At 47.7% G+C, this 13,680-nt stretch overlaps 1 protein-coding gene across 1 annotated transcript in view; it reads right to left on the reverse strand.

Annotated features, from left to right (window-relative positions):
• The window catches only part of HERPUD2 (HERPUD family member 2), a 343,531-nt gene that overhangs the window by 289,543 nt on the left and 40,308 nt on the right, over nucleotides 1–13,680 (reverse strand). The window lies entirely within an intron of this gene.

Here is a 13,680-nt window from a genome sequence, read left to right on the forward strand (position 1 = left end):
CAGTTAACTTTTAGTCGAATTTCAATTTTTATTTTTTTTAAAGACTACATATATAATGCCATGTAATACACTGTAACAAAGACATTTAAAAAATGTAATTCGTGTTTGAAAAATGACATCATCTAAATGGCGGCCGTTCTTGTCCAAACATTCTTGCAGACGCGCGGAAAAGTTGTCCATAGACCTTTCAACCATGGCAAGTGGAATAGCTCGAATTTCTCTGGTGATGGCATCTGAAAGGGTCTCAAGAGTGCGTGGTTTTTCAATGTAAACCTTAGCTTTCAGGTCACCCCATAAAAAAGTCACAGGGTGAAAGATCGGGCGATCGAGGGGGCCACTCCACATCCCCACGGATTGAAATGAGGTGCCCTGGAAAGTGTTCTCTTAATAAGGCCATTGATTCTCTTGAGGTATGGCAAGTAGCCCCATCTTGCTGAAACCAAACTGTAGGGAAGTCAATGCGACGTCGTCTCAATTCAGGCAGTAAGAACTCGCGCAACATTGTAACATAACGTTGTGAGTTGACTGTCACAGTGCGTCCGCCTTCCTTGTAAAAATATGGCTCAATTATGCCGAATCGGACTATTCCGGCCCACACAGTGACTCGCTCGCAGTGCAGGGGTCTTTGATGGAGTTCTCGCGGATTTGTTGCTGACCAATATCGGGAATTTTGCTTGTTTACACTTCCCGGCAAGTGAAAATGCACCTCATCACTCATGATGAGAACAGTGTCATCCCTCAGCAGTTCCAGCATTCTTTCTGCGAATGTAAACTGCCGTACGAAATCAATCTGCTGCAGTTCTTGAACCACCATGATTTTGTACGCGTGATAATGAAGGTCCAAGTGCAAAATTCGACGAACTGATCTGTCTGACATCCGTAGAGCGTGAGCTTGCCGTACCGCTGACCGACGAGGGCTGGCCTCCACAGCTTGTCGAACCCTTTCGATGTTTTCCGGGGTCCTAACGGTTCGATCACCTCCCCGAGCTGCTCCCGGCCTCACAGATCCAGCTGTCCTGAAGTTTTTCCCCACTTCAATGTTGTGTTTCGAGACGGAACGGCGCCACGTCGACCAACATTGAAGTGAGTACGAAATCTGCGCTGTGTAAGCACCACCGAACTACCCGTTTAAATAAACGTCTCAACAACAAAGACGCGATGTTCAATCGTCCACAGCTCGATGGCTACTGAAATGGCGCCTAACAACGAGTAACCAATGGCCATCACGCATGCGCTAGACCCCCCACTTGCATTGTTATACCCAATTCAAACATGAATTACATTTTTAAAATGTCTTTGTTACAGTGTATTAAATGGCATTATATATGTAGTCTTTAAAAAAAATAAAAATTGAAATTCGTCTAAAAATAACTGTACGAGTTTTCTGAAAATCGTCACACCTTCCAGCCGGACGCTGTATATATATGTATATATATATGTATATATATATATATGTGTGTGTATGTATGTATGTATGTGTATATATATATTGTTACGGAACCCAACGTCGGCCTCTGTTCCCCTTATCGAGGGGAGATTAATCCCCTCGTCTATGACTGGACGACGTGGTCCCTGACGCTGCACAGCTCCCTCCGGAGAGGTAGGTGCGCAACCCCGTTCGCGACCGCGGACAGATGGTAATTGCCGAGCGGTTTAACAACCGCGGCACGAACTATTAACAAGCACTGACCCGATCCTTAATGTTGGCCAAATCGTGCCACAGGTATTCAATGAGGGAAAAGACAAGGACGAAACGGATGTAAAGGAAAGAAGAACAACGGTAGGAAATACAAATATGATTTATTACTAATATGTACACAATTAAAGAAACCAAGGAGAAGGAAGGATAATAAAATAAATACAGAAGGATGGAAGAACCAGAAGGACACAGTGCAAATATTAGCTTACCTACTGCAGTCTTACTTAAACCCAGGGGCGAGACAAAAGACAGACTACAAGCACACTTACACGGGGGGTAATGACAGGAATGGCAGGAGGTGGATGGCTGGAGGGAGAGGAAGGTTCAGCTGGACGTTGGCTGGAGCTTGATCCCGCACGGGACGTCGGGCTGGACCTCGACGGCCACCGATGCCACCGTAAACTGGTTCCCGCGTAGCACCGGGTCGAAGCTGCGTGGTGGAGTCAAAGCTGCATGGTGGAGTCAAAGCTGCGTGGTGGAGTCAAAGCTGCGTGGTGGAGTCAAAGCTGCGTGGTGGAGTCAAAGCTGCATGGTGGAGTCATAGCTCATCTCTCGTATCTCCTCTCTCTCGTGGGGAGCGTTGCGTGACGGGTTCGCTCTCTGGCGCATCTCTCCTCGCAATCCTTCCCCACACCCTTTTATAAGGCCCGCCGCGATCAAGCCGCGCCACGCCCGTGATGGTGTCTCACCAGCCCTGATTGGCTGGTGGGGGCTCGCTGGGCTCCACCTTCTCATGACGAATGGAGGGCAACGCCCTTCTTCCCCGAGACGGAGCACATGGCCAATGGCGGCAAATGCTGAAAACCGCCCAATGCAGTTGGCAACGGAGGCTTTGGGAATGGGGGCTTTGGGAATGGAAGGGAGCTACCTTATGTCATCTGGTGCAATGCAGTGTCAACTAGTGGGAACAGAGCCTTCAACTACATAGAATAAGGAGATAACTACTTAAGAGGGTATATGATTGGCTACGTGCATGTATATGGAGTAACTACGGAGGACGACCTTTGACCTTTACACACAACACGGAAGGTGATATTTACAACAATTCTCATGAGACAACAATAAAAAAAACCACAGGATTCTCAAATCCACAACACTGCACCCTCATCCTCTTAGGCACGTCCCGGGCCTATTAAACTTTTACCTTTAGTGTGGCGCGTAGGTGTAGTTCCCTGTACATTTAACCTGACCCTGAGTGCGACAGTTTAAAAACACAAATAAGTATGTCCCCCTGCTGCATTGCACCCTATCTAACAGATTTGCGCCCACAGCTAACCGAATTGCGGATTTGTCTTCAAACTACACATTTACGGTGGGGAGCATTATTTACAATTGACGCTGGTATTTACAAAATTAACCCAGGACCTGTGGTTGTTCTTTTGGGGGGGGGAGACAGCCTGCCCTGCATCGACGCACCAGCACCAATATCAAAGCACCATAATGCACCAAAACGCACCGGAGTGCACAGTCACCACAGTTCATCATAAACAACAAACCCCTGTTGGTGTCTTGCTCTTCGGCTCCCTCTGCTGGCTATTGTCGTTCTTCCAGATGTTGTCTTTCTTCTTTGCTGGCGGCCTATTTGGTGGAAATAAACGTGCACAAAACGTGTCCATTATTTTTATTTATGGCCCACAGGGCCGACTAGGAGTGGTTCACCTGTATGGCATAGGTGCCATGTTACCAAGGTCCGCCAGCAAGATCTCCAGCCATCATGGCTGGTTCCAGCAGAGGGGCCATGCCCCAACCCATGGGGTCCATGAGTGGTGCTCAGCCACAGACATGTGGTCCATTAGTGGTGCATTGATGCAAGCAGCTGGTTGCGGGGGTTCTGGCACACAATGGCGGACTCCCGCACGCTCCCCTCGGTGCCCAGAGAGCGCAGTCCTCGGGTGGGAGACAGGGGGATAGAAGACAGGTGAGCGAGGGGTAAGGTCACAAGGCTACACATCAAACAAGGCAATGCAGGACGAGGTGCGTACGGAGAGCGAAGTGAGAAGCTCGTCCCTACCGTACGTCACCCCCCCGTTACCCACTCTACCCTTGCCCTTACCCCATATTTACAACAATCTACACATTACAAATTTGTCACTAATGTCTCGTCTTCCCCATATCTCCCCTATACCAAATTTGTCACCACAATCCCTCTAACCAAATTTGCCATCACCCAATTCATCATCAATCCTCATAAGGAGGGAGAGATGGAACAACAAAGCACAATGTCACACCCACGTCATGATGCATCTCACAATCCAAACATCTGCACAAAAATATCACAACAACATGGCATGGTGCGGAGTCCTGTTACCTCAGGTGAGTGGATGTAGATGGTGCGAGGAGATTCTTAATCCTGACTATCCTCTAAATGACTTTAATACACTTTACACTACCCGGGGTCTTTCCCTGCCAAACCATTGGCAATCTTACTCTATGTGGTTTTAAGAACCAAATTCCCATTGCCAAACTGTGGTGCTTCATCAATATGGGGTCTCACTCCCCCGATTCAACTCCCTGTGCCTTTGCACAATTTCAGGACTGGGTCGTGTGGCTCTCCCAGCAGGTCTACCCACCTGCATACCTCCACCACTGGAGTTGCCTCCGAGCTTTCCTGCTCCTCACCCTACCTATCTAACTGGGGAAGGCCCTCTGGCGCTCTCCCCACTCGGTGCCCTCTCTGGCACTGGGCTACCCGGGTCCGTCCTCCGGATCCTTGGGCCCCATCCACAACTCTAACGGCTCCCAGAGCCCACCAGGGGCCTCACCTGGCCGACATCCCAACAGTGGCGGAGTGTCCATTCAACTACACACACTAACAGGCGTCCCAGCCATTTCGACGTCACTAATGCACCCATCCAAACACCATTCTTCCACCACGCACCACAGATGCCAATATCCAACCACAATTTACCTACTCCCTCTACCTGACTCTTAAACTACCATCCCGGGGTATTCGTGATGGGGTCCATCCTCCCCATCCACTGCCTTCGCACCATCCACTCCACTCCACAGTTTCCACCATACTCACTCCACAACATCCATTCCATACTCCATATATTCCACACTCCATGTATTCCACACAACCATTCTCCATACACCTGTATTTGCACACCTGTGCAATCACTCGTATACCTGGTGCTTCCTGCACCCTCCTTCCTCCCAGGACCATTTGGTCAACACAACACACAATCACCATTACTCACTCATACACTGCTCAATACACTTCCGATCCTCAAACACTCGGCATCATCTGATCTAACTACTCCCCTCTGAAACTCGCGCTTCCCAGTCGCCCCTTACATTATTGCGCTCCCTCGTCATTATAATCCAACTACCCTCTCTATGTCCCCACTACCTGTCCAATGTTGCTACTTAACCTTACCGTTACCTATGGTCATTCTCTAGATCCCTACACACTTTATCCTAACCCTCCCGGGCTAGTTTCCACTGCCATAAACCCCATAAACCTATAGCTCCTTTGCCCCCCGGTTGTGAGAGATGGCAGAGTTGCCATACCACCTCATCGGGCATCTCTCACTATAAATTTTGCACATCAAATTTCAGCCAATCAAAAATTTGCCAACCACTGCCAATCCTTCTGCCAATCCTTTGCCAATCATCAAATTTTGCTTTTCAAATTCACTACGGCTATCTCCCTCACACGTCTACTCACTTGAGCCTCTCGGTGCACCAATTCATTTCCAAAGCCCGGCTTCGCAAAGCCGAGCAATGAATGCGGGTTGTTCGTCTCCCGCGGTTGGATCCGTCCGGCACTCGGTTCAGGGAAGGTTTACTCGGGCCGAGATTCCACGCACCACCTCGGCACGGAGCCATCCGATTGCCCGATCTCGCCCTGCTGGGACGTCTCAACCACAAGGGGTCGCCGTGCCGACCCTTCCTTGAACCGGGCCGCCCGCCCCGCTTAGTGGAGCACGGACGCGACCGTTCGGAGCGAGGCCCGGTGTGGATCCCGCTCGGCGGTTCCTTTGAAACCGCCGTGGTTACGATCCCCGCTGGTCCCCGCGGCGCACAACGCCCGGCACGAACCGAGGGCTCGCTTCAGCTATAAGTCGATCTAACCGCTATCCCGTTTAACGTCGATGCTTCACCTGCAGGCTCACACGCATACGCGGCCTGTTTCACACTCACAGAACCTGGCGTCTCGGCGCCTCCAGTGCATCCCACACACTCTGTCCATTCCACCACTGCACTCCCTGTTACACACCACACCTCTCATGCACACTCGCCGTTCGCACACTTCGTTCCACACCTCTCCTCTGTTACATCCTCCGTAACACTCACCATGGGCGTGCACTCTTGCATCCACCCACTAACGCGCTCCAATGTGCCCTCCCGCACATGTGCCACAACCAACTCAGGTGTGCTTCCTCGCACACTCATCCCAAGCGTGCATCCTCGCACCCGCTCCTCCACCAACTCACTCTCCGTGTCACTCTCACCCTCACACGTACACTTCGTCGTGCATTCCCGCTCGCACTCGGTTTCACTCCCACACTTTATAACACACCCACTCTCCGACGCACACTTTTTTTCCACAAGCGTGCCATTTCCACTCACAGGGGACCCTTCACCAACGCCCGGGTGCCATATTGACCCCAATCGCGTGACAATTCTCTTCGCGCCAAACATCCTCCTGCAAAATCTCCCCGCACAACATACAGCACGACTCACCTGGGGGATCCTTTTCTCCACGCACACCTGCAAATCTTCATTTGGGTTAATAAGCACAGCATCGTGATGTGAGCTTAGACTTTGTGCACAATCCATCTCTCCCTGCCGCGAGTGCTTTTCTAAATCCCCGGTCTCTCCAATTTCAATTACCACTACTTTTGCTTTTTCGACCGCTGGCTTTATTAAATTTTTCTCTACTTCAGCGGTCGCAGGCTGCCCCATACCCCGGGTCGCGATTTCTACCCCGGTCATTTTACATGCGCTTTGCTCTACCTCGACCGTCGGCGCCCATACATTTTCGTCTTCCAATTCAACCTTCCCCGGTGCTCCCGACATTTTTTTATCCAATTTGACGGTCGTCGGCTTTTCTACATCTCGCGTCTTGTCCCTTATAGCTCTGGTCACCTTGGCTACCCTTTGCTCCAGCTCTCTCATTCTGCGCTCATCGACCCGCATTACCTCATCGTGCACCCTTGGGACCTGCTCGCCCGACTTGCGCCTCATGTCCTCCATCATTTTTTTATTATCCCTTTTTGCCTCTGCTATCTGTTTTTCCACTTCACACCTGGATTCCTCCCTCAATTTTTCCAGATCACACCCGGATTCGTCTGACATGGCATCCCTCTTCCAATTATACATTGCCTCCTCCATAGAGGCCCTCATTTGTGCCAGAAAATGGACCCAGTCCATCGGTGCCGCGGGCGCGGCCGCTGCGGTCACGTGCGTGGCGCAATTTGGTGCTGCTGCAACCTCGTGCGAGGAGGCACCGCCATCTCGTGTGCCTGAGGCCTCCGCAACCCAATGCGTATTGCACTCCTCCATATACATTTCCCTGGGGTCCTGGGTCGCTTCTAACCCCTCTTCTAATTCCCCCACCGGCATCCGGCCGCCTTGACCATCCATGGCACGATTTTAAATTTAGGATGTTATCAAATAAAATTTTGGGCCACTCGAAATTTTGAGCACGCTATTCGCGCTTCAGGTCCGAATCCCACTCCTGACACCAATTGTTACGGAACCCAACGTCGGCCTCTGTTCCCCTTATCGAGGGGGGATTAATCCCCTCGTCTATGACTGGCCGACGTGGTCCCTGACGCTGCACAGCTCCTTCTGGAGAGGTAGGTGCGCAACCCCGTTCGCGACCGCGGACAGATGGTAATTGCCGAGCGGTTTAGCAAACGCGGCACGAACTATTAACAAGCACTGACCCGATCCTTAACGTTGGCCAAATCGTGCCACAGGTATTCAATGAGGGAAAAGACAAGGACGAAACGGATGTAAAGGAAAGAAGAACAATGGTAGGAAATACAAATATGATTTATTACTAATATGTACACAATTAAAGAAACCAAGGAGAAGGAAGGATAATAAAATAAATACAGAAGGATGGAAGAACCAGAAGGACACAGTGCAAATATTAGCTTACCTACTGCAGTCTTACTTAAACCCAGGGACGAGACAAAAGACAGACTACAAGCACACTTACACAGGCGATGATGACAGGATGGCTGGCTGGAGCTTGATCCCGCACGGGACGTCGGGCTGGACCTCGACGGCCACCGATGCCACCGCAAACTGGTTCCTGCGTAGTAGCGGGTCGAAGCTGCGTGGTGGAGTCAAAGCTGCGTGGTGGAGTCAAAGCTGCATGGTGGAGTCAAAGCTGCGTGGTGGAGTCAAAGCTCATCTCTCGTATCTCCTCTCTCTCATGGGGGGCGTTGCGTGACGGGTTCGCTCTCTGACGCATCTCTCCTCGCAATCCTTCCCCACACCCTTTTATAAGGCCCGTCGCGATCAAGCCGCGCCACGCCCGTGATGGTGTCTCACCAGCCCTGATTGGCTGGTGGGGGCTCGCTGGGCTCCACCTTCTCATGACGAGTGGAGGGCAACCCCCTTCTTCCCCGAGACGGAGCACATGGCCAATGGCAGCAAATGCTGAAAACCGCCCAATGCAGTTGGCAACGGAGGCTTTGCGAATGGGGGCTTTGGGAATGGAAGGGAGCTACCTTATGTTATCTGGTGCAATGCAGTGTCAACTAGTGGGAACAGAGCCTTCAACTACATAGAATAAGGAGATAACTACTTAAGAGGGTATATGATTGGCTACGTGCATGTATATGGAGTAACTACGGAGGACGACCTTTGACCTTTACACACAACACGGAGGGTGATATTTACAACAATTCTCATGACAACAATAAAAAAAAACACAGGATTCTCAAATCCACAAGTATCTATCTATAATTCCAGTAATCTCTGTGTGTATGTATGTATGTATGTATGTATGTATGTATGTATGTCTGTGACCGCTGTTTCTCGACAACCACGGGTCCGATATACTTTAAACTTGCCAGGTATATTGCTGGGGACCCGAGGATGTGCCTTTTCAAGGTTTCATATTAATCGGAGAAGTAGTTACCGAGCTATGTCCAAAAAACGATTCAACCAATCAGAGAGCAGCGAGCTATCACGTGTGCCGAACGTGGCGAACAGACTCTGCCTCGGACGGCACATTTGAGAGCGTATTCATTTATTTCACGTTGGCAAACTATGTTGGCGTTAAACTATGTTTTAAAACTAATTAAAACTAATTTGCGATTCATCGTAACTGCGATTTGCGACCTTCCGGACAGTGAAGACTTCACTTCCGGCAGCCAATCACAGAACGCGTTGTTGCGTAGGCGTGGCCGATGTGAGAGCGAGCCGAGCCGAGCGCGTGCGCCATTACGGTTCGTAATTCGATTTCTTCCGGAGAAAATAATAATTTCTCGATTTCTTATGCGCATTATTTCTCCCAATTCAGTCAGAGCGAAGGGCGGAAGCGAAGAGCGTTGTTTTTTTTTGTTTACGGGCGTACGGGCGTACGGGCGGGGTAGAGCGTACGGGTAGCGTTTTTTTTTTTTTTTGGCAAGGAACGGGCACCCACGTACGGGCATGCCCTAGTATATATAATTATATATATATCTATATCTATATACATATATATATATATATATATATATACACACACACACACACGTATATCAGGGTCTGTTAAAATGATAATCAATTTCTTATAGAGCACATTTTATTTAGAACCATAGTCAAAGCCATATCATAGATGATTCTGTTTACCTGACATAACACTTACTTAAACGATAAGTTAATGAGCATTTCTGCTTTAATCGACCATCGGTGTATGTAGATAGATACTCATGATCACATTGGAAAGTTATAATTATTAGCTCAACTGGAACGAAGTTCAGGGGTGCTTATGCGAAGGCGCGTTGTCAGCCCGTCAGTCCTTCAGTCCGTCCGTCTGTAAACACTTGAAACTTTTTCTCCGAAACCGCTGATGGGATTGCGACCAAATTTGGCACAAATGATATTTGTTGTGTTGTGACTAAAATTTGTTCACGGCACCAAGAAAATCAAAGTGTGGTTTACTGGGGTCAAAGTGGGTCCAGGTTTGACCCCCCAAAATAGGTATTTGCTTTCTTTTCTGAAACTACACACACTATTTCGATGAAACTTGACAACGACCTTCACCACCCGTGATGTACCAAAGGTTGTTCACGGCATTAAAAAAAAAAAAAAACTACCCCTTTGGGGTATATGGGGTTTGGGGGAGGTTGCCCTCCAAATTAGGTATTTGCTTTCTTCTCACAAACTACACACGTAATTTGTATGAAACTTCACCACAACCTTAATTAATCACCCATGATGCACCAATGTTTGTTCAAGGCATCAGAAAAATTGGGGTATTAGGAAGTATATGGGGTTGGGGGGGAGGAGGGGTTGCCCCCCAAAATAAGTATATTTTTCTTTGTTTGTTTAAAGTCTTATGATTATGTTAGTATGATTCTACATGCTGCCCTGTCTTCTAGCAACCATTGAAATTGGTTTAAAATAACCATAGTTTGTGCAGTATACTGTTTATTCTACCAGGTGAACGCCAGTGGTATCGCCTCTATGTTTATTATCACATTGATGGTAAAGTAAAACTGGATGCCTTATTAGCCTCTACCCTGAGGGTACGACAGGGTGTATGATAAGTCAATAAGTTAAATTGTTGTAGAAGTTTTATATTTGAACCGATTTTAATGAAACAAACTGTAAATGAAAGTGTGTCCATTGAGGTTTTATGCATAACTCTTAAAACCTCCACATATGCTCCAGCACTGTCAACCCATTCCCTTAATCGGACTGGCACATTCGCAATGTTCTCAGCAGTTCGCGAGGTTGATGGTCGTCCAGACCTTTTCTTGTCTGCGACAGAGCCTGTTGTCATTAACCTTTGGTGGCAATTTGATTGATTTCTCATGCATTCAGTGATGTATGAACTCTGCGTTCAGCCCTCCGCCAACTTTGAACTCATATCACTGATTTCCATACCTCGTAGCGGGCTGCGATTTTGGCCGTCCATTGCAAACTCATAACTGGAGGCATTATTCACCTGGAAAAAGAGTCATATTAATATCCTAAAACTTCTTTGGACACTCTATCATTTAAATTTTGTTTCATTAAAATCGGTTCATAAATAAAGCTGTTACAACAATTTGAAATTGGGTATTGACTTATCATACGTCCTTTATATGCTCGCTCTACGTCTGCCTGTACATCCGTCCGTCTGTCGCACCTGTGGTTTTCTGCATTTTTCCCCATACCCTTTACCATATTCAACTGAAACTTGGTACATGGCTTTATTATGATAAGTTACAGAACCAGTTTGAGTTCAGGGCATTTCACCAATGTTTCTTGAATTTGTGCTCTTTTTGCTTGGAACAAAAAATTCATTGGGACCCATAGGGGAGATGTATTGCAAAGCAATTCTCCCTCTTGTTTCCCTTCCGCCCCCTCCCCCTGTAACTTTGTTGGAAATTTAAAAGAATTTCAATGACTGAAATGTGTTTGATTTTATTATTTTATTAGACCAAGGTCGAGAGGGGCGGAGTTGAGGCCGTTTATTTCTGATACGTGAAACACCTTGCAACCTGTGCCTACAGAAAACAGACTTTTAGGAACGCCAGCCGCATTTTCCATCCAATCATCACGTAACTTTATTTAAAAACTTTCCATGGACAAGTGTTCCTATTGATCCAATCAGGTTGAGATCATGTCATGAGGATTAGATATCTGCAATGAATGAATGATCGTTTTTAAGGCCATTTTTCTCCACTAGAGCAGGGGTTAACCTTGCAGGCCCCATGACAATCATGGTTCCCTGTTTTGACGGCAATGTTTTTATGGCCGGATGCCCTTCCTGACGCCAACCCTTAGTCGCCTCTTACTATGCGCAGGGATATGGTGTACCTATTCTAAATCGGGGTACACACCGTGGTCATTCATCCCAGCAAGCTGGTACTCAATTTGCCGACCTCGGGAAGGATGACAGGCTGAGTCAACCCCCCTGGCGTTAATTCAGCGATCGACCGGGATTCGAACTCAGGATCCTCGGATCCCAAGCCGGCACCCTAACCGCTAAGCCAACACCAGGCAATATGAAAGGTAAATGTGTAATATGAAAGGATTTGGATGAAACGGTGGTGGTTACGGTGTTCTATTAGCCAATTGATTAATAATTTAATTATTTTCACGATTATTATTTATTTATTTTCATTATTAGTCATTTATTTATTTTCTTTCTCATCTCGGCAATATCTCAGGTACCTTTTGAGCTAGGAAGCTGATATTTGGACACGTCAGTGACCAAGTTATTTGGCAACGAAGGATATTTTTGATTTATTGATTAATCAATTAATCGATTTATTATTTATTGAGTGATTAATTAATTATTTAATTTTTTGATTAATGACTTATTTAATTAATTTTCAAAAACTTACAGCTTCGGATGAAACACTGGTGGTTTCGGTATGCTATTAGTCAATGGATTAAGAAATTATTTTACAATTATTATTTCTTGATTTTAATTATGCAATCAATTAATTATTGTACACCTCTCCCTTCCAATACAGTCTCTATGTGCTGCACGGCGGTATCGTTCGGCACCAAAGGCGCCCTGGCAATGTCACACCCTGGATGATATATTGTTACGTTTATGACTTTATGGGGTAAATAAGAAAATATAGTAGGAAAGGTAGAATTGTATTGAAATAGCATGGACCGTGTGACGCATCGGAGAACTTCGATGTACTACGTAGGGAAAATGTAACTTAAGGTTGTGCTAAAATGTTCATCATACAAGGGATGATGACGTGTTAATTAGAGTAGTGTTTTAGGTTAATTTTCCCCAGTGTGTGCCTTCCCTCTGTGGCCAACCCTTAAATTATAACAATCCCGGCCAAGCAAAGCAGGGTCCGGCGACATGATTCACACTCCCGGCCAAGCTAAGCCTGCCCTATTTAGCCCCCCTTTACCCTCATCTTTACTCCCCCCCCCTTCCCATGCCTCCTCCCCCCGGGCCCTCTCCCTTCCACACATCTCCCTGCTCTCGGATGTTGTGTTTGTGTGCTTCCCCTTTTCTCCCCATCTTGTCTTCCGCTCCCTCTTTTTGTGTATTTTGTTTGTCTGGTCGATTTGTTTGTGAAGTAAATGTTAGCTCTTTCACGAGCCTCGATTCAGTATACAAAAAAAAAAAAAAAAAAAAAAAAAAATCTGAGCTGATTCCCCCTTTTACAACTTCTCTGAATTTCCCTCTCTGGGTGCTTTGCGCATTCCCTCCCCTCATTTATGGGTGGAGCGCTCTCTTGGCTCGTGAAGCAAGTGTGCCCGATAACAGCCCTCAGCGCGCTCGTGAGGAGAATCGGTTCTGAGTATGTGATCATCGCGTGGACTTTTGCCAGAGCCACTCATGGCGTGGTTATGGGAGGGTGGTTGGAGAGACGGGGGGGTTGGAGAGACGGGGAAGGGGGGTTGGAGAGAAGGGGAGGGGGGGTTGAAGAGACGGGGAGGGGGGGTTGGAGAGACGGGGAGGAGGGGGGGGGTTGGAGACACGGGGAGGGGGGGTTGGAGAGACGGGGAGGGGGTTGGGGAGACGGGGAGGGGGGTTGGGGAGACGGGGAGGGGGATTGGAGAGACAGGAAGGGGGGGGGGGGGAGGCTGGCTGCGGGAATAATGTGTCGGTGGTCGATGAAAATATTCGAGCAGACGAACCACAAAAAGGGAAGTGGATTTATGAAAAATTATATTTGGGGTTTCTTTCTGCACAATCGCAAAGCAGGTCTATCAACACGGACTTTAGATAGTTAAACGAAATACCCAGGGGGCCAGATGACTGAATTTTGAGAAAACAGACATGGGCTGCTGTAAAAGGTTTTGCACCATTATTGCAGTCTATAGATATATAGAATCAATAT

This window comes from Myxine glutinosa, chromosome 9 (assembly GCF_964187855.1).
Source record: "Myxine glutinosa chromosome 9, kmMyxGlut1.1, whole genome shotgun sequence".
In the NCBI taxonomy this organism is placed as follows: domain Eukaryota; kingdom Metazoa; phylum Chordata; class Myxini; order Myxiniformes; family Myxinidae; genus Myxine; species Myxine glutinosa.